This window comes from Rutidosis leptorrhynchoides, chromosome 8, assembly GCF_046630445.1.
Source record: "Rutidosis leptorrhynchoides isolate AG116_Rl617_1_P2 chromosome 8, CSIRO_AGI_Rlap_v1, whole genome shotgun sequence".
NCBI lineage: Eukaryota > Viridiplantae > Streptophyta > Magnoliopsida > Asterales > Asteraceae > Rutidosis > Rutidosis leptorrhynchoides.
The window spans coordinates 118795607-118810646 of NC_092340.1; positions in this window are offsets into that span (position 1 = coordinate 118795607).

A 15040-nucleotide genomic window follows, 5' to 3' on the forward strand; every position below is an offset into this window, starting at 1 on the left:
ATTTTTAGAAAAATGGTCATTAAATGATTTTGTTGTAACAAAAATGTTTAACTTCATATGTTTCACTAATGTTTCACTTATGCCGTATGATTTTGAATACAAACCAAGGTATTTACAGTTCATAGTCTTAAAGAAGAACTCGATCCAAGAAGATGGCAATTTGAATCAACGAAAACGGATTTGTAACGAAGAAACTATGACCGAAACAAAATTGGTTATCCTAGATCATTTCAACTACGGGATCAATTGGAAAAAAATGATATAAATCACATATTTCTAAGATAACATGATATTTTATATATATGTACTTATAATTCAATTTTATATGGTTCAGGATCACCCGTAAACAATACGAGAAGATTAATCATAAGATCCCATGATTGTACGCAACACGTCATTTGACAACACCGGTACCATGGGTCAAGATTAATCTCGACCAATACATATACGATGGGGTTTTATTTATTTCATTGGGGGTTTTATTTATTTCATTGCGGGTATATTAAACATCTAAAAATGAACCATTAAAATTGAATTACTAACAACGAACTGCTAACTACGGACTAAGGAAATATTCAAAATATTAAAAGTATAACAAGTATATATATATATAACGTTTGTTTTAAAATGAAAACATATTGATATATTATATATGGATAGGTTCGTGATATCAACCGGAAGACCGAGTCAAAATATATATATCATCAAGACAAGAGTGAGTATATAGATCCCTTTTAAACTCTAAATATTTTTGGGCTGAGAATACATGTATTTTATGTTTTACGTTATGGACACAAGTAACTGAAAATATATTCTACGTTGAGTTGTACCACTGGCATACTTCCCTGTAGCTTGGTAACTAATATTTACAGCAGTATTGTAAACGCGAATCCTGTTGATAGATCTATCGGGCCTGACAACCCCAACCGGACTGGACGACCAGTATTCAACGGTTGCACAGTACTTCGTTTGTGACTACACTTGGTACGGTGTAGTAAGATTTCATATTAAAGGGAATATGCGACGTGAAAATGTTAAGTATGGTTACCGAGTGCTCAACCACTTAGAATACTTTTATTAAACTGTTTATATACGAAATCTTGTGGTCTATATATATATTGCTGCCGGCATTAAACCTATATCTCACCAACTTTATGTTGACCTTTTTAAAACATGTCTATTCTCAGGTGATTTCTAAAGCTTCCGCTGCATCATGTTGGATCTAACCAGGATCTTGCGTACGCATGTTTGTGTCAAAAATAAAACTGCATATCCGAGATGTTGTATTGTAAAATATGCTAGAAACCGTGTTGTTGTCATCATTTGTAAAGTTTGTAAGTCGAAGATTATCGCTAAACGTTAATCTTCTTTTTATTGTCTTAAGCTGTAACAAAAATAATGGTTGTGGTTTGTAATGTATAATATATGCAGTTTTCTTTTAAAAATGTCTCATATAGAGGTCAATACCTCGCAATGAAATCATACGTTATCTAACGCGTTCTTATGGTTAAGGACGGGTTATGACATGTGGTATCAGAGCGTTGGTCTTAGCGAACCAGGTTTGCATTAGTGTGTCTAACCAAGAAGTCGTTAGGATACATTAGTAAAGTCTGGACTTTGACCGGGTCTGATTTTAAAAACCATTGCTTATCATTGTTGGTTAAAATTTATATGTAAATATTATGTAGTACTAATGGGTTAGTTGTTGTATGATAGATGTCGGGCTCAAAACTTGTTATCACATTCAGCGACTCCGAACCAGAATCTTCAGATGGTGTTCCAGTCATTAACCTATCCGATGACGAAAATAATATCTTTGGGGAAGACTCACAAATTCCGGATGAACCGACTATAGAGAACCCGGAAAGTGAACCCGAGGAGGAAAGTGAACCCGAGGAGGAAAGTGAACCCGAGGAAATTACGAAAGAAAAGTTTGATCAAGGAAAGAAACGAAAAGCGAATGAATTAGAAAATCCAAATCCCGAGTTTAATGAGAATGATGTGGCACCAATTCCACTCAACACTACCACCCCTATCCCCGCTATTCCTATTAGTGCTATCCCCGCATCTAGTTCTTCGGTTCCTCAGCCAAAACGTAGGCAGACAGCTAGGATAAGCGTTAGGCCATTCATTGGAACTAAACGCCCTAGAAAATAGACCGAACGATGCATTGCCGTATTAAGCCATGGAATCATATAATGTTTTGTATAATATTATTAGTGTGGTTTGCTTAAAGTTTGATGTAAGATAAGCATATGTAAAATAGCGAAGTATGAAATGCAATAATTTTCCATGGTTAAGAATTATTTAGATTGTAGTAATTGGTTCTGTACTAAGCTATTAAGTATGAACATTAACGGGTAGGTACTACCCTAGATATAATTATAAAACGCTAATAAGAAGAAAAGGCTTTTATAATAATACCTGGTTCATATTATTAACAAGCTATAATGTACTATAAATACACACTACATCTATAATAATCCATGTGAATAATTATTTTCTTTCATTAGGAAATGGCGCGATTGAACCGAATGACGGAACAAGAAGTCGAGAACTTCATCAACCAGCGAGTCAACGATAGAATGCTATGGGTCGAAGCTGCAAGAGCTACTGCAGTTAATCCAAATCCTCGTGTAGGATGCTCCTACAAGACGTTCCAAGCTTGCAAGCCATCATCATTCAGTGGAACGGAAGGACCGATCGGTTTAACTCGATGGATAGAAAAGATGGAGACGGTGTTTAAAATCAGTGGTTGTGATGAAAAAGACATGACCAAGTTTGCATCATGCACTTTACAAGATAGTGCACTCACATGGTGGAAGAATTATGTGAAGGCGGTAGGAGGAGATGTAGCTTATGATACTCCATGGGAAGAATTCAAAGCAATGATAATCACCGAGTATTGTCCAAGGAATGAGGTTATTAAGTTAGAAGATGAGTTACGAAGTTTGAAGGTGGTTGGTACTGAAATCACCAACTACAACCAGCGATTCATGGAATTAGTTTTGCTATGTCCTGAATTGGTTCCAACCGAAGAACGGAAGATTGAAATGTACAAAGCTGGTTTGCCCAAAAAGGTCAAGGCAAATGTTACAGCATCGAAACCTAAGACAATTCATGAAGCTATAACCATGGCAAACGAGCTAATGGATCAGGTCATCATGGATAAGAAAGTATCCAATACTGATGTGAAGGTATCAGGTAACAAAAGAAAGTGGAATGGAAATTATGATCGAGGTAACCAACAACAATCTTTTAAGAAACAAGAAAACACGCAAGGTGCGGGTAGTGGTTTAAGCTTTGGTTATAAAGGACAAAATCCTTTATGTAACCGATGCCACAAACATCACTCTGGCTACTGTAATGTGGTATGCAACAAATGTAATCGAAAGGGTCATCTTGCTGAAGATTGTAGGGCTCTCGTTACAAATACAAATGGTAACAAGACTCCTGCCACCAACGCAAATAGAACTGCTTTGGCTAACATTACTTGTTTTGGGTGTGGAAAACAAGGTCACTATAGAGCCAGTGCCCGAATCCAGAGAAGAATATCGGACCTGCACGTGGGAGAGCATTTGTTATTAATGCTAGAGAGGCATGTGAAGACCCGGAGCTTGTTACGGGTACGTTTACCATTAATAACTTATCCGCATCTATTATATTTGATACTGGTGCCGATAGAAGTTACGTGTGTAGAAATTTTTACACTAAATTGAATTGTTCATCATTATCTCTAGATGCTAAGTATATGATTGAGTTAGCTAATGGTAAACTAATTAAAGCCGATAAAATTTGTCGTGATTGTGAAATAAATTTAGCTGGAGAAACGTTTAAAATCGACTTAATACCCGTAGAATTAGGAAGTTTTGATGTAATAGTCGGCATGGACTGGATGTCCAAAGTAGGAGTTGAAGTTGTGTGTGCCAAGAAGGCAATTCGCATTCCTTGTAAGGATAAAATGCCGGTGATGATTTATGGAGAGAAGGGTGATTCAAAGCTAAAACTCATTAGCTGTTTGAAAGCCAAGAAGTGTTTAGAAAAGGGATGTTATGCTATTCTAGCACATGTTAATAAAGTCGAAAATAAAGAGAAGTGTATCAATGACGTGCCTGTGGCAAGAGATTTTCCTGAAGTTTTTCCGGAAGAGTTGCCGGGATTACCTCCATTTAGATCTGTAGAATTTCAAATAGATTTAGTACCAGGAGCTGCACCAGTGGCTCGTGCGCCATATAGACTTGCACCGTCCGAGTTAAAAGAACTTCAAAGTCAGTTAAAAGAATTACTGGACCGTGGATTCATACGACCAAGTACTTCACCGTGGGGAGCTCCGATTCTATTTGTTAAAAAGAAAGATGGATCCTTTAGGATGTGTATAGATTATCGTGAATTAAATAAGTTAACTATCAAGAATCGATATCCACTACCGAGAATTGATGACTTATTTGATCAACTGCAAGGATCATGCGTTTATTCAAAAATCGACCTAAGATCGGGCTATCATCAACTACGTGTCAAAGAAGAAGATATACTGAAAACTGCTTTTCGGACACGTTATGGTCATTACGAATTTTTGGTTATGCCGTTTGGATTGACGAATGCGCCAGCTGTATTCATGGACCTCATGAATCGAGTTTGTAGTCCGTATTTAGATAAGTTTGTTATCGTTTTCATTGATGACATTCTTATCTATTCCAAGAGTGAGCAAGAGCATGAGCAGCATTTAAGGTTGATATTAGAGTTGTTGAGAAAAGAACAGCTATACGCTAAATTTTCTAAGTGTGCTTTCTGGTTGAAAGAAGTGCAATTTCTTGGCCACGTTGTTAGTAGCAAAGGAATTCAGGTTGATCCAGCAAAAATTGAAGCCATTGAAAAATGGGAGACTCCTAAAACACCAACGCAGATACGTCAATTTTTGGGTTTAGCCGGTTATTATAGAAGGTTTATTCAAGATTTTTCCCGAATAGCTAAGCCGTTGATAGCGTTAACGCAAAAAGGGAAGAAATATGAATGGACTTCTGAGCAGGAGAGTGCATTTCAATTACTAAAGAAGAAGTTAACTACGGCGCCTATTTTATCGTTACCAGAAGGGAACGATGATTTTGAAATATATTGTGACGCTTCGCGACAAGGTTTTGGTTGCGTTCTTATGCAACGAAAGAAAGTTATTGCATACGCATCCCGACAATTGAAGATTCACGAGCGAAATTATACGACGCATGATCTAGAATTGGGAGCAGTCGTGTTTGCATTAAAGATGTGGAGACACTACTTGTATGGGGTTAAATTCACTGTGTTTACTGATCATAAAAGCCTTCAACATATTTTCGATCAAAAACAGCTGAACATGAGGCAACGTAGGTGGGTCGAGCTGATAAACGACTATGATTGTGAAATTCGTTATCATCCCGGGAAGGCGAACGTGGTGGCCGATGCTCTAAGCAGAAAGGAACGAGAACCAATTCGAGTTCGAGCAATGAACATAAAAATTCGTATGAATCTCAACTCACAAATCAAAGAAGTTCAACGAGAAGCACTCAATGAAGAAAACATAAAGAATGAAATAATGAAAAAGTACGAGAAACAACTTGTTGTACGGGAAGATGGAATTCGGTATTTTGCAAATCGTATTTGGGTACCGAAGTTGGGTGGATTAAGGAAGTTAATATTGAACAAGGCACATAAGACAAGATACTCGATACATCCTGGAGTTGGAAAGATGTATCAAGATCTTAAGACACGTTATTGGTGGCCTAATTTAAAGACCGACGTTGCAACATATGTTGGGGAGTGTTTAACTTGTACTAAGGTCAAAGCAGAACACCAGAAGCCGTCAGGGTTACTTCAACAACCAGAAATCCCAGAATGGAAATGGGATGGTATTACCATGGATTTCATCACAAAGTTACCAAAGACTGCCTGGGGATACGACACCATTTGGGTGATTGTTGATCGTCTCACCAAGTCTGCACATTTCCTGCCTATAAAGGAAACGGATAGAATGGAGAAACTATTACGATTGTATATAAAGGAAATTGTTTCAAGGCATGGAATACCTATTTCCATTATATCCGATCGTGATAGTAGATTTACCTCAAAATTTTGGCAATCACTACAGGAGGCACTAGGAACTCGGTTGGATATGAGTACCGCATATCATCCACAAACCGATGGACAGAGTGAGAGAACGATTCAGACTCTCGAAGACATGCTCAGGGCATGTGTGATCGATTTTGGAAACGGATGGGATAAATATCTACCGTTAGCAGAATTCTCGTATAATAATAGTTATCATGCGAGCATTGGAGCTGCGCCATTCGAAGCATTGTACGGAAGGAAGTGTAGATCTCCTATCTGTTGGAATGAAGTAGGAGATCGACATTTAACTGGTCCCGAGATCATACATGAAACGACTGAGAAGATAGTGCAAATCAAGGAGAGATTAAAAACAGCCCGCAGTCGCCAAAAGAGCTACGCCGATGTCCGAAGGAAACCATTAGAGTTTCAGGTCGGGGACATGGTTATGCTAAAGGTGTCACCTTGGAAAGTTGTGATACGTTTCGGCAAAAGGGGTAAACTAAACCCAAGGTACGTAGGCCCGTTCAAGATCATCGAACGCATTGGACCGGTAGCTTATCGACTCGAGTTACCGCAACAACTCGCCGGAGTACATAATACCTTTCACATCTCGAACCTTAAGAAGTGTCTTGCAAAGGAAGACCTTACCATTCCTCTTGAAGAAATCCATGTCGACGAGAAACTACAATTCGTCGAAGAACCAATCGAAATCATGGACCGTGAAATTAAACAGCTCAAACAGAGCAATATACCAATTGTTAAGGTTCGTTGGAATGCTAGAAGAGGTCCCGAGTTTACTTGGGAACGAGAGGATCAGATGAAGCAAAAGTATCCACACTTGTTTCTCGATGACGCAAAATAGGTACAATTTTAAAATTTCGGGACGAAATTTATTTAACGGGGAGGTAATGTAACGACCCGCACTTTTTCGATCATTCTATACTTATAAGATTAATATTTACATAAATTAAACCTTGCCAACATGATAAGCAATCCAAATTGTTGAGATTTATATTTCCGAAAAGAGTTTTACACAACGTTTGACCGTCTAGTTTGACCGATGATATCACGAACTATACAATATATGATAATTATACGTTTGTGTATATAAATGTATATATACATATTTAACATGATTAATAAATGTTTTAATATCTCATTTTGTATTAATAACAACAAGTTATATGTGTATTTTGAAACTACTAACTTAAGTTTTCAAAACGATAACTATACGTAACGTTATTTGACATAAATACTTAAGACATATAATGTTTATACATATATTGTATAAGTAATGTATTTAATCACTTTTAAAGACTTAAATACATAAAACCATATAAGTGTATTCACAAAAGATAGCTATATTTGAATCCTCATTCCATTTTTCACAAAATTTCTATACGTATACCTAGAGTATTTGTACTCGTATCATACCAAGCTCCTATACGTATTTACTAATAGTAAATACACATCAAAATCACCACCTAACCAGCCATTATTCATGCCTTATGTATAAGGTAATTACTTTTGAATCATTGCAAGACTAATTACAAAAATACAAACTAAAATTTTGTCATGTTATCCTTAAAGATCACATTTTTAGGAGTATATATGTATCATCATTTTTGATTCATTTTTACTTCAATCTCTTAACTAAAAACACACACTCTTTCTTACTCTCTAAACTTCATAACAATCCAGCAAAGTTCCATAAAGATCTAGCTTCAAAAACCATACTAAAACACCATAAGAAAACCATACAAAAACACTTCAAGAAAACTCTCCAAGAACACCAACTTACTTCCAATCTTTCATCCACTTCTATCACCCTTTTGATTCTAGCTTCTTACTTCTCTTTTACAGCAACTTCATCCAAGGAACTTGAGGTAGAATCTATGTTCATAACCTTATTCGATTCATATATATATAGCTATCATATTTTGTGGTATACAAGTTTAACAACAAGAACATAGTTTGAATGTTTTCAAACTTGTTTGCAAACTAAATAGATCCTTCTAACTTAACTTTTAAAATACTTCAAGACCTGTAATATAACTTATGTATATGCTAATTTAACAAGGTAAAACTTGGTTTTTCAAAGTATAAGTATTTTTAGAAAAATGGTCATTAAATGATTTTGTTGTAACAAAAATGTTTAACTTCATATGTTTCACTAATGTTTCACTTATGCCGTATGATTTTGAATACAAACCAAGGTATTTACAGTTCATAGTCTTAAAGAAGAACTCGATCCAAGAAGATGGCAATTTGAATCAACGAAAATGGATTTGTAACGAAGAAACTATGACCGAAACAAAATTGGTTATCCTAGATCATTTCAACTACGGGATCAATTGGAAAAAAAATGATATAAATCACATATTTCTAAGATAACATGATATTTTATATATATGTACTTATAATTCAATTTTATATGGTTCAGGATCACCCGTAAACAATACGAGAAGATTAATCATAAGATCCCATGATTGTACGCAACACGTCATTTGACAACACCGGTACCATGGGTCAAGATTAATCTCGACCAATACATATACGATGGGGTTTTATTTATTTCATTGGGGGTTTTATTTATTTCATTGCGGGTATATTAAACATCTAAAAATGAACCATTAAAATTGAATTACTAACAACGAACTGCTAACTACGGACTAAGGAAATATTCAAAATATTAAAAGTATAACAAGTATATATATATATAACGTTTGTTTTAAAATGAAAACATATTGATATATTATATATGGATAGGTTCGTGATATCAACCGGAAGACCGAGTCAAAATATATATATCATCAAGACAAGAGTGAGTATATAGATCCCTTTTAAACTCTAAATATTTTTGGGCTGAGAATACATGTATTTTATGTTTTACGTTATGGACACAAGTAACTGAAAATATATTCTACGTTGAGTTGTACCACTGGCATACTTCCCTGTAGCTTGGTAACTAATATTTACAGCAGTATTGTAAACGCGAATCCTGTTGATAGATCTATCGGGCCTGACAACCCCAACCGGACTGGACGACCAGTATTCAACGGTTGCACAGTACTTCGTTTGTGACTACACTTGGTACGGTGTAGTAAGATTTCATATTAAAGGGAATATGCGACGTGAAAATGTTAAGTATGGTTACCGAGTGCTCAACCACTTAGAATACTTTTATTAAACTGTTTATATACGAAATCTTGTGGTCTATATATATATTGCTGCCGGCATTAAACCTATATCTCACCAACTTTATGTTGACCTTTTTAAAACATGTCTATTCTCAGGTGATTTCTAAAGCTTCCGCTGCATCATGTTGGATCTAACCAGGATCTTGCGTACGCATGTTTGTGTCAAAAATAAAACTGCATATCCGAGATGTTGTATTGTAAAATATGCTAGAAACCGTGTTGTTGTCATCATTTGTAAAGTTTGTAAGTCGAAGATTATCGCTAAACGTTAATCTTCTTTTTATTGTCTTAAGCTGTAACAAAAATAATGGTTGTGGTTTGTAATGTATAATATATGCAGTTTTCTTTTAAAAATGTCTCATATAGAGGTCAATACCTCGCAATGAAATCATACGTTATCTAACGCGTTCTTATGGTTAAGGACGGGTTATGACAAAGAATTCCTTTGATCTGAACCATGGTCTAATGCTACACGCTATGATTACTAAACGTAATAATGACACCCTTCCGAGTGAACTGGTTTCATTCATAAGAGGCAAAATGGACGGAGTAAGAAAAAAACTCAGGAAAGATCGTCATACGATACATTTTGGTAAAGGAAAATCAAAATTCGCAACAAAAAAAGAGCACGACACCTTGAAAGATGTTATAAATGCGAAAAATGGTCACACAAAGGTAAATGTTCAAATAATCAAACATATTCAAATACCGAATTTGTTACTCTATGCAGAGAAGGACTGTTTATATGTTTAGAAGAAAAGATATTGAAGAATCGAGGTTATGCTTACGTAGCTATGGAGAACCAAATCACACGACTCTCCTATGAGTCGGCTAAAGCAGGTCTCTGAGAATTCTTTCTCATAGGTAAGTATGTACAGTTTTTATTTTTTTATTTATTGCTTTTAACCTTTTGATAATAAATGCTGAATCGTTCGCTATAAAGTATTAAATTGGTATGCAATAAAATTAGGTATGCGTAACCGAAATTATTGATATCATATAAAAATTTATTACATCACTGCGAAATTTACCGTTTATTCTTAAGGTATAAATATCTTTAATCAATCAACCCAAAATATTTCAAAAATTCGTCAGGAGTAAAACTAGGTTATAGAACCGAAATTACTTTACCGAAAAGAGGGGCGTATATTTTTTATAATATTTGATTGATTAAAGTGGGATAAAAGACCAAAAAGATTTTTAATTTTTAATTTTTACTTTGTTTTTAAAATTAATATATAAATATTAAATTAATATTGTAAACTTTTTAAATTCAATATATTTAAGTTTGTAAATATTTGAAAAAAAATTAATATTTTTAATATAAGTTTGTATGTATAAAAACAAAAACATAATATAAGTTTGGTGTGAATTTTTAATTCTAATAATATGAAATTTTAATTTTATGCATTTTAAATTTAAGTTTGGTGTGAATTTAAAAACAAAAATTTACTTTATTTCATTAAGTTAAAATTTTGATTTTTAAAATTCATCGTGAGTTGAAAACTAGGTCGTTGAACCAAAATTGCTCTACCCAAGGGAGGGACGAGAACTTTTATTATCATTATTTTTAATCTTATTAAATTAAAGTATGCCAAAAACATTAAAAAATCAAAAAATCTTTGCTTTTAAAACGACACTTAAAAAGTAACAAATTTTAAACTTTTGTCGAGGGACGGACTAGGACAACGATCCGAAACGCCCTCACTCCTAAAAAGAAACAAAATTTTTAAAATTTATTAATTTATGTTTTAATTAGTTAAAGGTTTTTTATATAAAAAAAAACACCAGGGACCTCATGCGATCGCATGGGGTTTACCCTTATTTACCATGCGGTCGCATGGAGGAGAAAATCAGGTCTGGAACAAAAGGCCACGAGCAGCTCTGTCTTCACAATACCACATACACACACATACGAACACATCTCAAAAACACCTCAAAAATTCTCAAATTTTCACCAAAATTCATCATATTTCATCCTAAAATCAACTCTAATCATGCCTAGGTTCGGATTTTTTAGCAAGAAGGTAAAAATTACACCCCTAAACTCTTAAATTTCGTAGTTTTTGTGATAATTACCAATATTTTACCTAATTTAATTTTGTCAATTTCTAGTGTAATTAGAGTTAAATTGTTAGTATATTACGCATGTATAACCTAGATTGATGCTATTTAACATGATTTGAAGCCAAAAACTTCAAAATTTTTAGAAATCTAGGGTTTGTGTTCTTGAGCAATTTGGGGCTTTTTAATATAAACAGGTTATGGCCGATTTTTGTCATGAATTATTGCTAAATTAAGTAGTGTAACATGTTTAGGTAGCTAAATGATCCAAACTTTGATCCTAAACATGATTTTTGAGAATTAAAGTGGACTTTTTAGGTCTAAAATTCATGAACTTGATTAAATTGATGTAAATGCCATTTGAAACTTGTTTAATTGCTAGTAATGATTATTTTGACATGTTATTTGAGTAGAATACTTATGAACTTTGTAAATATTTTCATAAATGCTTATTTGAAAAAGTGTAGAATTGTTAAAATTGTGAAAATGTATATAAATTTAATTTTGATTGAACATGTTATTATAATTGTTTCAAGTTGTTATTTTGCTAACACTAATGCATATTTGGATGCATAAATTTTGTGTTTAATGTGTTTTGCAGAAAAATACCGATACTGATGGTGCATCATCATCATCTAGGCAACCTGCTCCAGAACCTGAACCAGAAATGCAATATGAGCCACAATATGAACCAGAACCTGAACAGGAGCAACAACAGGAACAACAACAACAACCTGATCAACACGTACCATATTATGATCTGCAGCAAGAATATGTTAATGCCTACGTACAATTTCCGATTCATCCGATAATAGCACACCCAACGATTCATGAAGAACAGTTGCATCCTAATTTGAGATTTGATCGAAGTTGGAGAGATTACCCGACGTATCAAAGTAACTAATTCAAACTGGTAACGAAAAATGTAGAAGTACCGAGGGTAATCGATTGGGAGCATTTGGAAAGGGTCCAACTAGTTAACTCAGTTAGACAGCATCTGATCCAAAGGTATGGCAGCTCTTTTTTTCCCGATTGGGAACGTTTATTCACCATTCGTAGGCCTGTATTTAAAGAGTGGTGCGTTGAGCTTATGAGTACTATTTCACTTAATGCGGATGTAGTTAGGTTAGATGATAGAAGTTTTCTTAGATTTTTACTTGGCCGTAGGATGTACAGAATGTCCATGCTGGACATGGCCAGGGCTTTACAGATTTACACTCCTGGTGAATTACTACTACCCGATTGTACAAATTTGATTTATCATGGGGAGCGGGTAGATAGGAATTTTGACGCGGACGCCGTCTGGAGGCGTATGTCAGATTATAATGTTTTTACGCTGGGAGGAAGACACTCCTATATAGATATTAATAAAGCAGAACTACATATTATACATAGATTTTTAGCTAATTCGATTACACAAAGAGGTAAAAACAAGGAGAAGATGACCTTACACGATTTATTTTACCTTAAGTGTATTCGAAACCCTAGAAGCTTTGTTAATATCCCCTACTGTGTTGGTTTTTATCTGTCCAAAGTAGTGGCAGGAATACAGGACGGGGGAGTAATAGGAGGAGGTATTTCTGTTACTCTCATTGGAGAGTATTTGGGTGTAGATAGGGATCAAGGGAGTCCACTTATGGTATGTAGGGAATAGGATGATACTTTAGGATTGAAGGTCTATCAGGGTGCTAAGGTATTAAAGAGCAGACGCAATCAGGCAGTACCATATGATGGTAATCATCTACAGGTAGAGAGAGGTTCAGATAAGGAAATGGAGGAAGCAGATGACATTAGGGATGTCATTAGGGAGGCTATGACTGACGTCTACCAGCGTATAGATGAGGTAGAAATGACAAATCAGGATAGACATAGTCGGTACTTGCAGTGGCAAGCTGCGAATGTGTACGAGCATTCTAGGCAACGACATCATGATAGATGGCACTATCATCAGCATCAGATCATGAGCCAGCTATCACCTCAGGATAACTACGTACCGACCCGACCTGCTTACTATCCTCCACACCAGCCCGATATGCTACCACCATTTACTCACTACGACCCTAACCAGGCCTATCAGTACACCTATAACCAACCATGGAACCCGCCCGACGACATGAACTGGAACCCCTATCCAGATTGATATAGTTCTCATTGGTGATTTCTATGATTTTTATCTTTTTATTATTTTTATTTATTTATGTTTAAACATATAAAATTGTGATACTTTTAATGTAATGATTAATATTTTTATTATGTTGTACAAATATTTCATATTTGATTTGAAAGTGGGATTTTAAGTCCCATTTCAAATTACCATGCATGTTTATATTTGTATTGTATGTATTTTATTTCATGTACACAACAGGGTAAAACAACGCATTTTCAAAGACTGGCATTAAGTCCAGCAAAAGCTACTAATTTTGACGACAAAACGAAAAACAAATGTGATGTAACAACAAGACGGAATGAACAAATGATGTGCACCATTTATCATTCATTAAACAAACGCCAATATGTTTGGAAACTTTGGTAAAATTTAATCATTTTTCTACGCTAATCACCCTCAATAATTTAAATTGTTACTGATTTCTTGCAAATGAGGGCATTGCAAGATCTTAAGTGTGGGAAGGGGTTAAATACTTTCGAATTTTTTAAAATTTTTTGACTTAAACACTTGGTTACCATTAAAAATACTAGTAATGCAGTAGTTGTATTAGAATCTAGTGTTCTCTGATAATAAAGAACAGCCATAGTCTTATATACTGACTACCCAATTCTAGTAAAAAATTTCAAAATTTTCAAATAAATGAATTCAAAATCATGTTTATACAAATTTATGAACGATAAAACTAGGTGTTAACACCGAAATTATTGTTACCTAGGAAAGGACATAAATTGAGAAACAACCCAAAATGTTATAATTCATTTAAAATGGAAGAAGACAATAAAAAGGCAAAGAAAGGAAAATAAAAGCCAAGTGTGGGAAAAATTTACCAAGTTATTTAAAACATATATCACATATTTTTGTACAAATAATTGAAGATACTTTTGTTTTGGACAAAATTAACTGTTTTACCCGGTAAATTGTAATATAAATGGAAGAATAGATGGATCTACACGATGAATCAATTCCATCATTAAAAGAAAGTAAAGTCTTCCGAAAAAGACACGCGCTTCTTGATTTAGGTCAGGAAGTTGTCGTCCAGACCAGCTGTAGGTTGACGGAAAATCTAGAAAAGTCATCTCTAAAATCAGCAGGAAATCCACGGACCTCAGCAACAAACAGGGTCGCCAAGTGGTCAGACTTATCCTAACCATGAGAGGATCTGTCTCGTAAAATGGGGAGGGCGCTGTGTAAATTAGCTTGATAAGACTAATGAATCAGACCCCCAGAAAGGATAATCTCCTTAAAGATTAAAAATCAGCTTTTAAGCATGATATTACTCAATCCTTGAGATTGACCTAAAAGATTGAGAATTACAAACTCATGAAATTCGATGATATCTAAACTTGAGCTTGAACGAGAAAATATTTTGATCAAATTACAAACCGATTTGTTTTCTGAAAACCCCATTTTCAATGCGTTCATTACCATTGAACGTAAAATCCTAGGAATTCACATGAAATTCATTAGGTCACCTGAACCAAATCGGGTGTCAACCGTAAAAACGGTGGTTGCATAGCATGGTCAAAGACAG